This window comes from Lycium barbarum, chromosome 3 (genome assembly GCF_019175385.1).
Source record: "Lycium barbarum isolate Lr01 chromosome 3, ASM1917538v2, whole genome shotgun sequence".
Classification (NCBI taxonomy): domain Eukaryota; kingdom Viridiplantae; phylum Streptophyta; class Magnoliopsida; order Solanales; family Solanaceae; genus Lycium; species Lycium barbarum.
In genome coordinates this window covers 12,344,376-12,364,077 of record NC_083339.1, presented here as the reverse complement: position 1 = coordinate 12,364,077, position 19,702 = coordinate 12,344,376, and the positions used below count along the sequence as shown (strand labels likewise).

Genomic DNA, 19,702 nt, shown 5'->3' with positions numbered 1-19,702 from the left:
CTACCATCTTAATAAGTTGCAGATGTATTTGAAATATGTTGATGTTTATGGGTTTGGCGAATTCAAATACATATAACCCATATAGCAAGATATACACATTCATATAAGTTGCAAAAACAAAATCACACAATGGTCACTGTATATTAGAATGTAGGCAGATTTACACATTCATCCAAAAAATGGTCACCGTATATTAAAATGTAGTATTGATTACAACATACATCAAATACATGTAATTTAAACAGTGTATCTGACTTTGTCATCAGAAAAGTTGCAGATGTATTTGAAATATGTTAATGTTCATGGGTTGCGATTTCAAATACATATAACCCCCTTGTTTCAATATCTAAATACGCATACGTATTTATAGAGTACCTCACTTAGTCGCATCCAAGATATAGCCAGGTATACAGATCCATCTAAATTTCCAAAATAAAATCACACAACTTTGATAAATTAGACTAAGCTTAAATGTTCCAGTTAAAACTTAAGTAAAATGATAAGATAGTCTTAAACTAACTAAATCTAAAATATTTGCTATCAAAATAGCCATAGTCTGAAATTACAATTAAATATTCCTACATCAATCCTAAGTAATATCAATTCTGTCAGCTTTGCCATAATCCACTGCTGGCCTAACTGGTTTTGGTGGCGCCTCAATGTCGCTCATAGCATGTTCATCGATCTTCCGTGCAGCATAGTCCCAAAAGAGTGCGTCATACCTATTGCGGAGCATTGTTGCATCGATTAGTGCTGGGATACCTTCACCAGTTCTTAAATATTCAGCGAACGCTGCTACGTACACACCACAATCCCTGGAAAGGTATAAAAGGAGTAGAATTATTAGAATGAACCCCGTGTATGAAACATTGCAATACATTAAAATATACGTACATGCTGGTAGTGTCTTGCTGCGGTAGATTTTCTACATACTCCACTTGAATGTTCTCATTCTGTGTCATGTCCGTATATGCTGGGTGATTCTGCCAATTTATGCCAGTTTTTTTAGTGTAGAATCCACTTATGTGTAGATAATGTGGCAGGAGGGCAACAAGTTTTTGTACTTCCTTTCTAACAACCGCATTGTGGCCTGCGCTGCCTCGGTATGAGTTGTACACATAAAGTTGCCTGTCGTACCAAAAAGAAACACATGACACATAAGCTACTGTGTTGTATTTGAAAATATATGATTCTCAGTTCATCATCCTTTACAGATACACAATAAAATTCCAATAATATGTGGTTCTCAATTCATCAATTTTCTAAATACATCACATACATTGAAGATGGTTCGAGGTTCTTCAATTTTCCAAATTCAAATACATGATTCTCAGTTCAACAACCTTTTCAAATACTCAGCAAATTTCCAAATATGTGATTCCCAGTTCATCAATTTTCCAATTTTCCAAATACATAACATAAGATAAACAGAAAAAAAAATATGATTCTCAGTTCATCAATTTTCTAAATACATAACATACATTCAAAAAATACGAAGAAAAAAACACTCTTCATCAATACATAACATATATCAAATACATTCATCAATACATAACATACATCATTACATCAATACATAACATACATAAAAAATATTCGGAAGTTCAAAAATATCTGCTTCATCGCTGGGTCAAACTCTTCCTCTTCTCCTACTTCATGTTGTACGACTTTTTTCCTCTTCATCTCTTTTCCGGTATCTATTTTCTTTGTTGATTTTGTGACTACCGGTTTTTTAGGCCTTTGCATGTGGGAAGGATCATGCTTATTTTTTGTCCTTCTTTCAGCAATAATTCTCTCAGCCGAACCTGCAACAACATCATGTTGTTGTTGACAAATCCCCAAATCAAAAGAAGAATAACCAAAATTTGGAAGAGTAGAATGTATAACTTGAGTAACCATGTTTGATTTTGTTCCGTCTACCATTAATGTATAAGCATTTAACTTCCACTTGCTTGAAACCCTAGCAATTTAATACTTCAATTGACTTGAATTTGGTGGAAAGAAAAAGACTAAAATATGAAAATACACTATTAGAGCAAGAAAAAATCTAAAGAAATATACATTCCCCAAAAATCACGGAAGAATCTTTTGCTAATGTTGATCGTGAAGGAGGTAATGGATAAAAAAACGGTGAAAATTAATGAAGAATGAGAGAGAAATCAAGTTGAATAATGATGTATCCGTTAAACTTGGGATATGGGAATATGGTAGCGTCTAATACGGTCAGTTACTGAGTGTATTTAACTGTGTATATTTACCAATAACTGTAATTTACTGATGTAGTTATAGATGGTAAATAAAAAAAGTAAATTAGTTACTAAATATAAATAAATAAAATGGTAGTTATTATCATTAAATATGTCTTATAAGACACTATAACCAGTAAAAATTCCTATAAATAAAAGGACAATTTATGCAAAAAGCCCAATAGTTGTTGCAGGGCCACCGCTAAATCGGTACCGTTGCCGCTGTCCTGGTGCTGCTATAGCAGGACACCAGACACCAGAATTCCCCAAGTTTTATCAACTCGACCCAATATTCCGACTATCACCCTGGATCATATGCTCACAAACCATATATGCACACATCCATAAAAACACGTTGCGAACGCACTCGTGGCATTGGAATTCCCATCGGAGGTCTCGTTGACCGAGTCAACCCCCGATACCTCAAAACTATTTTCCAACCCAAGCCCCAAAATGCACCCGAGTGCATTGGGAACCGAATTGAATATACACACAAGTTCTAAACGACCATCCGGACCTCTCAAAATCGACGGATTTTCGATAAAGGTCCGTTTACCCAAAAGTCAACTTTACGTTTCACACTGTGGATTTTGTGAACGTGGCTTTATAGCGGTGGCCCTGCCCACAGGTGAAAGAGTTAGTACGTGGAAATAAAAAGATGTATAATTCAGTAGTTTTGGCTAAAAGTCTAGAATTCAGAATTCAGTTACCTGTCTTTTCTAGAACTTAGTATTTTTGGCCAAATATTCAGAATTTAGAATTCAGTAAACTGTCTTTTCTAGAATTCAGTAGTTTTGGCCAAAAATTCTGGAATTTAGAATTCAGTAAAATATCTTTTCTAGAGTTTAAAATTCAATATATTGTCTTTTCTAGAATCCAGAACCCATTAAACTATTCTTTTTAGAGTTTAAAAGTCTTATACTCAAAATTCTAGATCTGTCTTAGTTAACAATTATCTTGTCTCTTTCTTTTTAATCTTTCATATGTAGAATTTTCTAGCTCTTTAGACAGTTTGTTTTTTTTTTTTTTTTGTTGTTGTTGTCCAAGAATTCTAAAAGTTGTTTAGAGTAGGATGTCAAGAAGGTCTTAGCTAAGTTGTAAAATATATGCAGCTTCATGTAAGTTTTATTTTTCAGTTTGTTGTTTTTACCTTTGGGTGGATATGTTAAGTTTCAGAGTGAAAAGTTTGGACATGATAATTCATGAAAGTCTATACATTGTGCAAAGTGAATGGTTCTTTTATTTATTTATGTTTTTTTTTTCTTTTTTTTTGGGGGGGGGGGGGGGGGGGTGTGAGGAAGCAGGAGAAATGTGAATGGTTGCTTCTATGTGGAAGCATGTTGAGGAAATTTGAAATTTTTTAGTTATTTTAAGAACCATAGCTTGTGCTTTCACTTATAATTTTCTTTCGGAAAAGGGTCAAATATGCTCTTGAACTTTGAGAAATAGTTTATCCATACCATTTGTTATATTATTGGGCCAATTATGCCTTTGCCGTTATACTTTGAATCCAAATATACCCTTTTTTTATACTTTGAGTCCAAATATACTCTTTCTCCATTAAAATTATCCAAGATGGACATGAGATATGACGTGACACTAACAACTTGGTGAGGTGGACACCACATGGCATGCCACCTCACCACCCCAACCCATTTACTCCTCTCTTCCCTTTCTTCTTCCACCACTATCATCTCCTCCCCTCCATAACCTTTGCATCCATTAGCACCACCACACCACCAAGCGAAACCACATTCTTAAACTACAAAATCAAAAATTAATTTGATAATAAAAAGGTAATGGATGAAGAATTGAAGAAGCGATATACTGATTGTGTTTATTTTTTAGCATCTCCACTCACTTGCAAAAAGGTTTTTTTTTCGATTTTTTTTTCATTTACATTTGTTTGAATTTCGTTTTTTGTTAAAGAATTTAATTAACTCGTTGATCATCTGCAATTTTAACCTTAGTTCCAATTTATATCTGTTTTTTTTTTTTCATTTTTGAAACATACGTTAAATTACTAATAACATTTTATTGTAAAAAATTTATGGAATTATTTTCCTTTTTGTATGTAATTTTTTCGCTGAGTTCCAATTTATATGTTAATTTTTTTTCATTTTTGAAACAGTACATTAAATTAGTACTATCTGCAATTCTAACATGCATTTCAGTTTATACAATTATTTGCCCCATTACTTAAAATTAGTTTTAAGTAAAAAACTTACATGCGCTTCGGTAGTCTCATGAGAAGACACCTTTGCCTCGGCAAGCTGAGTGGGCGGCTCTGATGGAGCCGCTGGCGCCGAATCCTAAAATATAAAATATTACTAAATAATGAATAATATATATATATATATATATATATTTAAAATAAATAATTTAAATGAACAAATATGTATTTTAAATACTAACCGGGATAAAAAACTCATCAAAGTCAAGAATCTGGGCTCCCTCTAAATTCCTCACAGGCCGCTCATCAGCTAATGAAGCGCGTAACGCCGCCCAATCAACGTTATCACGCTCCTCCATGTATGCATTATGGCTCGGCTGTGATGAAGACCCGGGTATCTCAGCAAGTAAGAGCGCCGGCGTAAACGTAGGTGAGTCTCCAGGTGAGCTGCCACCGGCCTGGAAGGGCTGCGGATGGACTAGACCGTGAACGCCCTCTGGAATGGGATCGGCCTCATCCACCTCATCTACCAGTCCTCCACCACCAGGTCCTCCGGCAACAGCGCCGCGTCCTCTATGCGCACGGCGTCCTCCGTCGGCACGGCGTCCTCTGCCAGCACGGCCTCCTCCTTTGGGAGCCCCCGGTGCAGCCTGATACTCAGCCTCCAGAACAGGCTTCGCCATGCGCCTAATCTCGCCTGCCTGGCGGATACCATCCTCGGAAATCCTAACCATCTCCGCGGCAAGCCCCGCAAGCCCAGGGTAAGGCATATGCTCTAACCCCAAGATGCGTAAACGCTGTACGGCCACCAGCTGTATTTGTGTTTAACAGAAACAAGAAAAATTTATTTTTAAAACGTAACAATTAATGAAATTAGATAAATCTAAATACGATAAACTTACCAATGCCTCGTACGCGAGTGCTGAATATCCTACATCCCTAGGGGGATGCAAAGCTGGGTTGCCAATCAATCGGCGTGTGATCTGATGGTACCAGCGCATGTAATGCTCAATGGGAGTCAAATGACCGACCACCGCTAAAGTGCCCAACCTGTTCTCCCAACGGTGGAGCAGGACATCCATGAAAGCCAAAAAATTATCATCAATGGCAGCCCGATCGTCCCGCTGGTAGTGTCGAAGCTCATGACGGACATCAGGGGGTATACTCTGTGTATGCCCAAACTGTCGTAAGACACGCTCGGGCATGTGATCCTCTACGATGTCCAGGTGTATCAATGGACACCGCGACCTCCAAACCCCCTGACCTGCCCTACAGAAGGAGGGCAAACCATCTAATATAGCAGCGTACGGCGTCCATATAAATAACTGCATAACATATAAATACAAATCAGTGATCACTATGTAGAAAAGACGTTTAATTAAATTATTAATGTAAATTTAAATAGTTTTACTGCATCATCCGTCATGTGATCAAGCTGGTCCCGGAATGGAAGAATATTGTGGTGCGTATCGACATCCCGGTCAAAACCCGCTGTCCACCTCCTCGCATAAGGCATGTCAATCTCGAGGTGATGTCTAGGTACGGGCTGAAAAGGCAGCATCCTCTCCCACGCCCATAACTATAAGCGATATTAGAAAATACGATTTTTTAGTCGCCCTTTCAAGAGGTTGGTTGACATTACAGGAACGCACACTTAAATATTACCTGGAGAAGAGCAAAAAATCCACACACATCTCTAACAGCACCAATAGACGCTCGACATAGGCATCTGTAAAGATACGCCAAAACAGCACCGCCCCAGCTGTAGTCTCCCAAGCGGTCCAGATGCTCCAAAAAAACCAAGTAACGTAAACTGACAAAGGCACCCGATGAATTCGGGAACAAGATGCCCCCGAATATAATAAGCAGGTACAAACGGGCATGACGATCAACATCGTCCTGCGGGGTGCCATCGCCAACCGGATCCAGACCCTCCAAATAAGTGCAAAGTGCACTAAGCTGAACCCGACTCTGTCCGGATATCTGGGCCGCGGCATCAGGCACGAAGTGGGTGAGCCTAGTCAACTCTGTCACCCACGTCTGACCAGGAGGAGGCTCGTACCGAGTGTACAGTGGCTCTCTATCAACCCGCAATCCAAAGAGGACCTCTACATCCTCAAGTGATCGTGGCCTCACCAGTGCAAAGATGGAAGGTATGTATCTCTGGCCTCCACCGCTCAACCATGGCCGTGATGAGCGCCCAATCATGCTGTACCCGACCAACGGACACGCAACGGTAGATGCCGCCCCGAAACAATATCTCCAACACGCGAGGATGTGAGGGGTGCTCGCGTAAAAGAGTCCACGCTCTCTGCAGCCTACAGGGACGGAGCCTAGTAGATATACCTATACTACCGGCCCATAATAACTCTGACCTATGATTGTCTTGCAAAGACAATACTGATCTATCAGCGGGACCCGGGTGAATAGCGGGCCCCGGGTGATCATCGGCCCCAGGGGGAACATTCGGATCCATGAAAGAGTCCGGTCTGTACAAACTAAATTAGTCATTATTCTTGAAATGAAAGATAAATTATATTAACTAATCGAAATTTAGCAGTAATATTTGTTTGGAACTATATTTTGAATATGTGATATATTTTTAGTTGACCAAATAGCCAACACAACTACGATAAAATTAAACTAAGAGTTCATATTCGTCGACCACATATTTTCCTATAAACTTTATATTTTTTTTCGTTAGCTTATGTATTTATGAAAAGAAGAACTTTAACTATTCTTTTTAAGATTTTTTTTTTTATTTAACATATATATTCATGCTTTTAAAATTGTATAGATTAACATTTCATAATCGTTTACAACTTGTTTGGATGGTTGTTACCTATTGTATTATATTATGTTGTTAGTATAAATAAAATGTTTGCTTTGATTGCTACTTTAATTTTATTGTTATGTAACGACGAGAGGTTCTATTTTATGTAACCACTGATTTGGTCCTATATAATACAACATAATACGATAAATGTCAAAACAATACATAACAATCATCCAAACAAAATGTTAACAATATAATAATTCATTACCAATCAACTTCTTTCAATTCATAAAGAATATTTAATAAATACTCAATTAACAAAATAATAATTCATTAACAATTCATAAATAATTAACCAAATTCAACTCATAAACATATAACAAATTAACAATGTTAACAATTCATAAATAATTAACCAAATTAACAACTCATAAACATATAACGAATTAACAATGCATAAACATTTAACAATTAACAATTCATAAACATTTAACAAATAATGAATTAAACCAAAAAAAAAAAAAAAAAAAAGGAACAGTGGCCTAAGCCACTGCCCCCAGCCGATCAAACCCAAAAAAAAAATGATTTTTTTTTAATAATGACGATTAAATGTTAAACATGCATGCAATACAATGTATATAACAAAATAATAACAAAAGTTCATAGTAGAAAACCTTAATTGAAGATTTTTTGTAGATATTTTAATCGAGTTGTACGCCGCTTTTTCTCAAAATTCAAACTTAGAATCTTGCTCCTTGACTTTTATATACCGAGAATCTAAAATTTACGGATGAAATTTACTAGAAAATGACGTTTTTAATGCGTGGGGACCACAGCAACCTGCTCTCCAATGGCGTTTTTGAAAAAAAAAAATGCCACTGGAGGGGGCAGTGGTGGAACCCGATCGGGTTATAGTGGAAGACTATAACGCATGATTTTACTGCGTTATAGGAGAGAAGCAAAGTCCTATAACGCAGTAAAATCATGCGTTATACTCTGCATCGTATTCCGTATAGCGCATTATTTTACTGCGTTATAGGACTTAACGGGTCCGTCTCCGTTAGTGCTATAGCGCAGTAAAATACTGCGCTATAGGTACATATATTAACTTTTGATTACTTTAAACAAATGTAAAAGGTTAGCTCAAGTGATCTAGGGTGTTCAAAATTGTCTCTAGCAACCTAGGTTCAATCCCCAAGAACAACATTATTTTATATATTTAACTTTTGTTATTTTTTCCCAACCCCCTAAATGCGCTAGTTATGTATTGGAAATGTAATACAACTACAATCAATTCAAGTTTTTGCACGGATTGCCCTTCAAACCCATTGGTCTTTAATTTTTACTCTTGCTACTTGTTTAATGAAAATATCCAAATCTGCTTCGCTTGACATAATATTTGTAATACTTTGCCTCGCTCGGCATAAATTTTGTAAGAATTAAGTTTTACGGCATATATTTTGTAGTATTTTTCAGATTATGTTGCGTGTTGAAAGTTTTGCCTTTTCCGACATAATTTGTGTAAATGTCATGATACATATGTCGAAATTAAATATAAAATATGCTGAGAGAAATCTAAATTATGCCGCGCCATAAATGCTGAAGGATAAAAATTAAAAACCACCCCAAAATGGGGCGTTTGTGCGAATGACCCTCTTATTTTCCCAATTTTAGTTTTTGTTTTCCCAACTGAAAGCCCAAACTCAAGCTATAATTCATATCAGAGAAATTTCCCTCTTTTGTTCGATACATTCTAAACAAGATCCTCTGATTTTTGAAATGATGGAATTCTCATGAAAAAAGGACATAAATGGTCCCTTAACTATGAGAGTAGGTTCAAAATAGTCAAAATAGTCCCTTAACTATGCACTTAACGATTTTGGTCATTTAGGTTTGTCACAAGTTAACAAAAATGGTCCCTTAACTATGAGGGTTGGTTAAAAATAGTCCCTTAAGTATGCACTTAACAATTTTGGTCCTTTAAATTTGTCAAAAGTTAGCACTTTTAGTCTCCGACAAAATATTCATCGAACTCTGTTTGTTAGATTTGACGAGAACTATTAAAACAAAAAGGGAAAAAATTAGCAAGAACTCACATTTAGAGGTACACATTACCAAAGAAAAGACCAAATATCTCAGGACAAAACCGACAGACGTCAGTCGGTTATAGGAAAAACCGAGGAAGAACCCACAGAATTGATAATGTCAGAAAATAGTATCTCAAAACACATAGACCGACGGACTCTGTCGATTAAAACTGATGGAATCCATCAGTTAAGTAAAATACACTAGACTCATTTTTACTAAAAACCCGGTATATATAATTTTTTTTTAAAAAAAATTCCGCTCATTTATCATGGAAAATAACCCATGGACGTCTGCTGGTTTTCATAAAAAATAATAATTTTTTTAAAATAGTGTCCCTCGATTTTATCCATCAGTTTCGTCTATCGTTTTTTCGCTTGTTTATAGTAGTAACAATTTTTGTAGTTTCTGCTATTTCTAATTTACTTGTATCGATTTTATCCCGAGGTATTTGACCTTTTCTTTAGTAATGTGTACCTCTAAATATGAGTTCTTGCTAATTTTGTTTTCCTTTTTTTTCATAATTTTTTTCAAATCTAACAAACAGAGTTCAATGAATATTTTATCGGAAACTAAAAGTGTTAACTTTTGGCGAACTTAAAGGACCAAAACTGTTAAATGCATACTTAAGGGACTATTTTTAACCAACCCTCATAGTTAAGGGACCATTCTCCTTAACACTTAGCTTACCCCATGATTCACTTCCATTTCTTCTCCAAGAAATAATATTTGAAATACTTCTAAGACTACCAGTGAAAACTTTGCTTCAGATGAAATGTGTTTCTAAATCTTGGCTTTGTGACATATCTAGTCCTCAATTCATCACAACACATCTCAAACTCTCAGCCAATAGTCAAGAATATTCTCACCATAGGCTTCTCTTTAGCAACTCTCATGAAATCAAGAATGATGCCTTTGACTTTTTACACTTTCTCTCTTTAGGCAATTGTGTATTAAGAATCTCCAGTTATCCCTATCGAGCATGGTTATTCTGGTGAATTTCCATTCGATTATGACTATAGAATTTTCGGGTCGTGTAATGGTTTGTTCTGTATTTCAAATGATGATTCTGAGGATCTGTTTCTATGGAATCCGTCTATAAGAAAGTTGAAAAAAATTGCCTCGTTCGGGAATAGATGTTGTTGGATTGTATTTTCTTGAATTTCGAGGAGTTGGATTTGGTTACATTGAGCGTCTAAATGATTATAGAATTGTAGAAATTGTGGGAGTGAACATGGTAAGCATGGTAATCTGTGTTATGTTAGTGTTTATAGTTCAAGAACTAATTCATGGAAAAACATTCAAGAGTATCCAGGTGTTATCTTCTTCACTGAATCTGGCAAACTTGTAAATGGAAGACTTCATTGGATTGCCTTTTTTGACTGTGGTAGTGATACAAATGTACATTTTCTTATATCTTCATTCAACTTGTTAGATGAGACATTTTAAAATGTAGCGTTGCCCGAAACAGTTGATTAGTCACATGACTTAGAGCCCGTTTGGATTGGCTTATAAGTTCCTTATAAGCTGTTTTCAGTTTTTTTGAGTGTTTGGCTGGCCAGCTTAAAGTCATTTTGTGCTTAAAATAAGTTCAAAAAATTAATTGGGCCCATTTGACTTAGCTTATCTAAAGGAGCTTATAAGCTGAAAACAACTTATAAGCTAAAAAAATAAGTTAGACTATCCCAACTTATTTTTTTAACTTATAAACTGTTTGCAGCTTATAGGCATAAACCCATCCAAACAGGCTCTTAGTGTTAGGTACTTTACGAGGTAGCTTATGCGTGTCTTGTTGCTATGGAATCAAGATGGACGTGCGGTTTATGAAGGAATATGGACTTGCGGAGTCATGGACCAAGTTAGTTTCATGCACTTCTAACAAAGTGGTTAGGTCAATTTTCACCTCCTAGGATGATAAAGTCTTACTACAACTTGGTACGAGTTTGGTGTGTTTTAATTCAAGAGACGACACTATCAGGCTCCCTAGAAATGAGATACGTTGTTATAATTGATGGAATACAATCATAAACAGCGAAAGCAAATAGCCAAGATCGAACTTGCATATAATATAGACAACACGAAATCGAGATTTTAATCAAACATAAAATCAGTACTTATCTTTTGAAACGTGACCACGACAGAAAATCGAACCTTCAAGCATCCACACGATCTTCCTTCAGTTCCACGGTCTGCATGCAGTCTGCTGCTATGTAACCTAACTAGCCTTTGGACAGTGAATACTTGTGTGGGCAAGCATTACGACTCAGGAAAGAGTGTCACTCTTAGGGATGAAAAACATACTATATATAAACACGTTTTAGGGTGCAAACCCTAGTCCAAAAATGTGTGGGCTTGCTTTTAACCAAGAATATTATTTTTTAAGTCCAAGAATAATTAGACATAGCAGGGACCACAGATTTATCATCGAGGCCTCCAATTGTGGCATTAACTCGGAATATGAATGAATTAATCTTACCACAATAAATTATAGATTATTCCACTAAAAACTATAATTGCATCCTCAGTTTAATTTTGAAATCTTTCATTAAATCTTATTTAACTCCCCATGTTAAGATTACAGATACCAGTCAATTAAATTAAATTACGGACAATTTAATTCATTGACTAATTAAATCATTTATATTTCCGCTTTACTTATATCATGTGACGAATACAAAATTCACCTGCAGCGTTTTCACATGAGACTTATAAGCATCCATAAAGGGGTATCATCAATCTCAAAGTCGAGACATGGATTCTATCAACTAATTATTACTTCACAAATGTATTTTGCCATTATCCAATTTATCAGGAATATATTGACTCGCAATTGAGTCGCACCTTTATGAGCTAGAGAGGTTGTTTCATATATTCAGTACAAAAACACTTATCTCTATTTGGTCCGTTCAATACGTACAAAATGTACTAGCACAAGAAGTCAGAACTATACCGTTCCCATAATTAAGATAATTATATTTAATCTTGTGCTACAATCATACCCATTTTTTTGTCCAATTTCTATCTTAGATTGTGAATATAATACTTTATACTTCTAAGATCCGATGATTTAATCTTCCGTGTATAAGCTAAACTCTATATACTAAATCATCTACTATATAAGTAAAAGACACACGTAGTAGTACATGATCTATTTAACTCTTTATTGAAATTGAATAAATAATTGTTCTATGATAAATACTATATATCCAAACACACGGTTAATAGTGTATATATCCCAACAATCTCCCACTCATACTTTTAACCATGACAATTGTTAGAATATACCATATCTAAATGCATGGCTAATGGTATATACCCACAATAATGACATCGACTCCACGTTTAGTCTATACATTGAAAGTCTTGTTTCCCCAAATTCTCCGGAGAATGTTTGAAGAGCTATGGATCAATGAGTTGGAATGACGGAAACACGTGCTATGGTCATCGAGGTCTTGTGCATAATGTTAGTAAAGCTTGGTCTCATTTATTTCAAAAACATTTATTTCCTGGACTTCTCATTTAGTTTCTACAGTCATTCTATAGGAGTGTTTGATTCTATTACGTTAGTTATTGTTTCTGTGTAACTGCATACACTTCCAAAGTTTTCTGCATTCGATTAGAATCTTTGTTGCTCTCCAAAACTTTGAAGAAATGAAACCATTTGATATGAAGGATTTGAAGTGAACGTTTAAGAGAAGAGGCGAAAGTCTCGATGCAGAATAACTTTGTCGAATTAGTGAAGAATATTTTTTGACAGTTTCCTTGAACTATTTCAATGCTGTAGAAAAAAATAATACATTAACTTAGGACCCGTTTGGCCATAAGAATTATTCATTTTTTTTCGGATTTTTTTCCACTTTTTTTAAAAATTGGTGTTTGGTCATGAAAATTCTAAATTGGAATTTGAAAAACAAGAAAAACTTGTTTTTTCACAACCAAAACTTGTTGAAAACGTACATTGCAACAAAAGAAATATTATTTACAAAAACTATGGCCAAACACAGCTCCAACTCCAAAATTCCAAAAAAAAAAAAAATTGGTTTCTATGGCCAAACGCCTACTTAATGAACAAAAGTAGCCGGAACAAAAAAAGAAGATAAAAGCACTCAAGAAATTGCAAAGCGAGCCGTTGAACTTCAGTTCTTGATCAACATCTGGAAAATCTGAAGGTGGGCGCCTGATTGAAATTAAAATGCCCGCATTAGAAGGTGGGCGCCTGACTAAATTTAAAATACCCGCATTAGGAGGTGGGCACCTAACTGAAATTAAAATGCTCGCATTAGAAGGTGGATTCCTGACTGAATTTAAAATACCCGCATTGTAAGGTGGGCGCCTTGACTGAAATGAAAATACCCGCATTAGAAGGTGGGCGCCTAACATAAATTAAAATACCCGCATTAGAAGGTGGGCACCTTGACTGAAAATAAAATACCCGCATTAGAAGGTGGGCGCCTATAATTATTTTTTTTGATGCATTTTTTGTTGTTTTTGTTGTAAAGAATATTGGAAAATGAGGAAGTGAAAAGAATCATTTCTTGACTTCAGTTGGTACCAACAAATAGTTTTGTGCATAAGAATTCCATCTTTTTCTTCCCAGCTAATCGAGATTGACTTCAGGATAATTCCTATAACTTCAAGTAGTGCCTCAGACATACCTAAGTATCGATAAGATTTGTTCATCTCACTTCAAGCAAAGATTCTGAACTATACCTATCCTTATGTTTCAAGTGCCCTCACCAGAAAGAAACTCCCTTTTTCACACCTATTCAGTATTTTTGAACTTTGGGACGTCTAGAGAAGTACACTCAAACTCAGAAAGATGTTCAATGCATGTAATTGTGATACCATAAGCTTGGCCGTCATGTAAGTATTCACTAATGTGAGAACCCTTAGCATAGGATCACGTAGGGCTTGTTATCGGGTTGTAATGCAGAATTGGGAAAAGGGTAGGATATCATTTGGGTAAGGAGTGACTAATCCTTCCCTGAGCGTTGCACTATGGTTGTGCTTTGTATTTGTGTGCTCTGATGCTGATCTGCTTCGTTTTGTTGTCCCTTTCTTTTGTACTTGTGCGACTTCTTTTTGGAGCTTTTTTTTTCCCGGAGTTCGGGTTGTATGCTCGAGACTCTATGAGGATTAAGAGAATTGACTTGGGTTGTATGCCCGATGTCTTGATGCTAATTCTGGGTTGTATGCCGGAGTGTGAAAAATAAAAAGGAATAACGGGTTGTATGTTCGAGATCCCGAATGACTGATTTTTTTTGTGGGCTTCTTCTTGCTTTGGAGGTCGTTCTTCGTCTTTGTTTTTATGGGAATTTTGTATCTATTCGTCGTTGGCAACTTCAGCTTGGATCTTTATCCGCAGTTGCACGTTTTTAGTGCGCTCAGAGAGGCTGGGTCAAGAGAGGGATAGTGCATGTAAGCACTCAGAAATGGTATAGGCTTATGATGTGGCTGTCAAAGAAAAGACTTTAGTCTCAAAGGGGGAATGCTAGGGATAATGTTATTTGGTAGGTAAAAAAGGCTCAAACGGGTCAAAGAAGGCCTACGATCCTTTCCTATACCGAGTGTTACTCATAATTTCGCCTCAACAGACATTCAGGCCAAGTTCTAGATCACAATGCAATGCAATTGAATGCTGTCTAAAGCTCACCACACAATGCACATGAAATAATGAGGTTTGTTTTGTTGTTTTACAAGCATGCAAGAGAATTTTTCGAGTGTCACTTAAGGTGTGAAGAGAGATACCAAAAGAATCTATGGTTTACCACGAAGTCAGTCATATCGATCGTTACTTGTTTCTTTCCTATGCACACTCCTAACTGTGTTGGTACCAACCAAGTCAAAGATATGAATCTAAAAAATATTTTTGTATTTTTTGAATAAGGGGTACCGATTCTACCGAACCCAAAGGGATGCCTATGTATCTCATCTTTGATCAGAATCAGGTGCGCGTAGTTCATTCAGATAGGATAGAAAGAAAGAAATAAAATATTTTTGTGATTTTTCAAAATAAAGTATTTTTTTTGTGATTTTTTGAATAATGAATACTGAACCCAAAAGGCTGCCTACGTATCCCATCAAAGAAGAGAATCAGGTGTGCGTAGTTCTTGCAGATAAGATATGAGAAGATGTGCCGATTGAAGGCGGAGTTTTGCAAGTACTATGACAGACGGTAGAAGGGTGTGTCGATTGTAGGCACGGGGCTTGGAAAATTATCCAGGAAGGGATCAATCGTACGCTGCGAGCTCTGAAAATACATTGACAGGCAGTCAGAAAAAATTAACCTATCGTAGCCAGAGCTTTGAAAATACTCTAATAGGCGGCCGAGAAGAAGGATGTCAACCGTAGATAGAGCCTTGACATTACTCCAGTATGTTGACAAGATTGTTATGGAGGAGAAGGTCGGACGTTGGTAGAGCTTTGACACTACTCTGCATCTATTGACATAGTTGCCTATGAGGAAATGTCAACATCGGCAGAGCATTAAAAATAATCCGCGTCCACTGGCAAGGTGATAAGAGGGGATGCCGACCTTTACGGAGTTTCTAAAAATACTACGCGCCCATCGGTAAGATTGCAATGATTGGGTGCCAAACTGTTTGTGGAGCTTTTGCATTACTCCTTGTCAATTGGCACGATTATTGTATAGTTAAGGGGGGGAGGATTTACTTGTGTTGAACCTTTGGGTTGAAAAATAAAGGCCGACACGCCAAAGTTCCATGGCCTGCGATGCTTAGGAGAAAAAGAAAAGCTCATATCCCAGAATTTGAGACCAAAGCTAGGTGATGGTTGGGGTAAGGCTGGTATTGCCACTGTTGGGTTTTGGATTTCAAGGGGTTGATTGATGCTCTTAAAAGTCTTTTTGGAGAGCGTCTTTGAACTGCTCCAAAATAATTATCCCATTTTTTTATTCCGGTGAATTATTTTGAAACAGTGGGGAGACGGAACCCTTATGTAGGGTTTCCTACGTATCTTGTCAGGACAAGAATTAGGTCAGACGTAGTTCGGGCAGATACGAAGTTGTATGTGATTTGTATGATTTCTATGAATTGGCGGTTGTATGGAAAGAAGTAAGGCTATGTACAAGAGTTTGCATATGGAAAAAGTGTGTTCTAGAGATGTAAAAATGTACAAGACAATTTTGTATTAAAAAAGAATGGTAAAGTCAAAATGATGGTAGCAAAGATCGGAAATGGGTATGAAAACTAATGTGGCTGCGAGGCTAGTCACAAAGGCAAAAAATGGGTGTGAGGGTTTGGAAAGGTTCCAAGCTCAACAAAAGTCAACCAAAATTGTCTGATAAAGCAGACGAGGCGGAAGAAGGTATGTATAATATATATTTATAACTAAAGAATGTCTAATAAATACAATATGTGAAACAAATAAAGAATATGTAAGATGCAAAGAGCATGTAGCAAATAAAGAATGTGTGACAAATAAAGAATGAAATTAATCCGGCTAGAGCAGTGATAAAAATTATACGTACAACGACCTAAGAATTCTAAGAATAGATTTACTGAAGTTCGATCAAAATATTCGGACAACTGCGAGATGGCAAGTAGTAAGACTAGCCCTCCAATCTCTGAAACTAAGGAGTTTGAAAAAGGTTTGGAGGGGCGCAAAGCACAACTCGCGTGTGCAATGTGTGTGTATGTGTACGGCCAAAGACTCAATTGAAAGTGCGATGACAGTATAAGAAAAGCAGTAACATGTAGTGTCTTCAAGCAAATAATGAACGCAAATTTGGCTTTGGCTTGCGTCCTTTCAAACATATTATTGGAGCAACTCATGATATATATAACAAGTAATAATAGTAAAAAGGGATAAATAATCAAATATTCCTCAAGTGCTCACTTAAACTAAGTCTGCTAAGATCAAAACCTAGGTAATCCCCAGCAGAGTCGCCATTCTGTTACGCCCTATTTTGAACGGGTCCAAGATAGCTTGCAACTTCACGGTTCTTCTAACTGGTTTTAAAAGGGTTAGAGTCGCCACCTTGTTTTTAAGGAAAAACAGGAAACCTATATGTATTTGTGTGTCTACTCCATTTTTAGTCCACGAAACCTATGAGATTCTAGATAAGGGTTTTATTTACCCTGAGGGGAAGGTATTAAGCATCCCTCAGAGCCTGTCCGAAGACAGTCCTTAGACTTAGTTTAACTGAACACTAGAGGGGGATTATCTATATGTTTATCATTATTATTACCTGTTTTCAAACTTTTGTGATTTCATTAAAAGCTACACTAGGTGATTATATGCTAAGTATATACAGTGTATAAAAATATATTTCTATCAAGTATCAAGTATTTATAAAAAATGTATATCGATAGGAATGTACAAAGGAGTGTAAAGAGAATGTACCTCGTAAGTATAAAAGTGTATCTGTTGGTATAAAGAGTATGTATATGTTAGTGTAAAGAATGTATATAACTATATAAAAGATGTATAAAAATATGAGAATATGTACAATAGGTAAATCAAGTATATAAAGAATGCGTGTTTGTGTATATAAAAGCATGTAAGTATATGGAACATATAAAGAATATATTTCAAATATAAAAGAGTGTATATCAAATAAAAAAATGTATAAAAACTTGTATAACTAGATATATCAGTGCATAAAGAATGTAAAAAATGTTTTTTTTTTAAATATTCATTGGCGTAGAGATCTTATATAACAAAAGAATTCCAAAGAAAAATGAAGTCGATTTGACTTGTTTCTACCCTTTCGTAAAAGAGTGTTTGTTTAATGAATATCCTATCAAATGAGTAAGGAACAAAAAGAATTGTAAAAAAAAGTATTGGTAAAAAATAAGTACAAGGAATTGTATATTTAAAAAAAAAAAGAGTGAAAATGTGTAATGCCTTTAAAGAATAAAAGGTTTGTAAATGGACGACTAAATATTTACCTAGCATCAGTTAACTTAACTAAAATATGTATTAGTGTACACGAAACAATATAAAATGTACATTGTATTAAAAGTGTATAAAGAATATAAAATAAAGGATGGACTAGTATTTTTGCCTAAATGCCAAAAGTGTGAATTTAATTAACAAAATATTTATATCGAGTCAATCTAATCAATTTATGAAAGTGTAGACGGCCTAAGTCTTGCCTAAAGCGAATAACGAACTTTAGATTAAACATATAAGCGACAAGTAATTAAATATCCCCGCCCAACATTAAAGTGAAGTTTTCACTACTCCGAGTTTATGTTTTGTACAATTTTAAATAACGCGTGAAAGTAAATACAAACAAGGATTCGATGAAGTCTTCAGGTTCCTTCTGAGTGTCGTCTTCGGGATGTGTCTCCGGGTACCTGTATAAACACTTAGTAAAAGTGTTAGTAAGAGAATAAATAACTATTGAATGAATTAAAGAAATAATGAATAAACTTAACATAAAAACCCGTCTTTTGTACAGGGGAGGCCTTGGAAATCGACGAAAATTTCTTCATCGGTCAAGAGTGTAATATTTGTAATAAATTGTAAACTGAAAGAAAAATATGTTAGTTAAAGAAGTTTGAAAAAGTCAAAAAATAAGGGATGTGACATAAAGCTTTTAAAAAGTGATTTGACATAAAGCCCTTAAAAAGTAATTTGACATAAAACCTTTAAAAAAGCGATTTGACATAAAGTTTATTAAACTTGACAAAAAGGAAGATAAAACTTATTTTGACCCTAGAATTGGTGTAGTATACACGGTGTAAGAATGTATATGTATATGATATATGTAAAAAATATAAGAATAAAAAAAATGAAATATATGTAAATGTAAAAATAATGTATAGAGAATGTAGAGAAAATATAAAGAACAAAATGTGTAAAAAATAATAAAATAAAAATGAGCATGTAATGTGATGATATTGACAAAAAGGTAAAAGAAAATGCTTGCAAGTGTATGAAAAATATTTATAGGGGAGTGAAAAAAATGTATGCAAATTTAAAGAAAAAGTAGAGAAAATGTATGAAGAAAATGTAGAGACAATGTATGAATAAATATAAACAAAATGTATGAACAAATATAAAGACAAATGCATGAATAAATGTAAAGATAAATGCATGAATAAATATAAAGACAATGCACGAATAAATATAAAGGCAATGCACGAATAAATGTAAAGACAATGTATGTAATGTATATAAAAATATAAAGGCTGTATATAATGAATGTAAAGACAAGATATATAAAGGCGTAAAGACAATGTATGAAAAAAGAAGAGAAGAAAAATAAAATAAAAGAGAGGAGGAAGATGCTAGTCTTGCTAGTTTTCCTATGAAAAGAAAATATGGAGAGTGTAGAGAGAAGAAAAATATATGTGAGGTAGTGTGAAGTGGTGAGAAAAATGAGAGGGGAAGTCCTCTTTTACATAGGTAAAGATAAACCACTTTTTATCCAAACTCATGTGTCAAAATCAT

General features: G+C 35.3%; 1 pseudogene; it reads left to right on the top strand.

The window, feature by feature from the left end:
- LOC132630313 (uncharacterized) overlaps window positions 1-19,702 on the top strand; it is a 109,621-nt pseudogene that overhangs the window by 51,837 nt on the left and 38,082 nt on the right.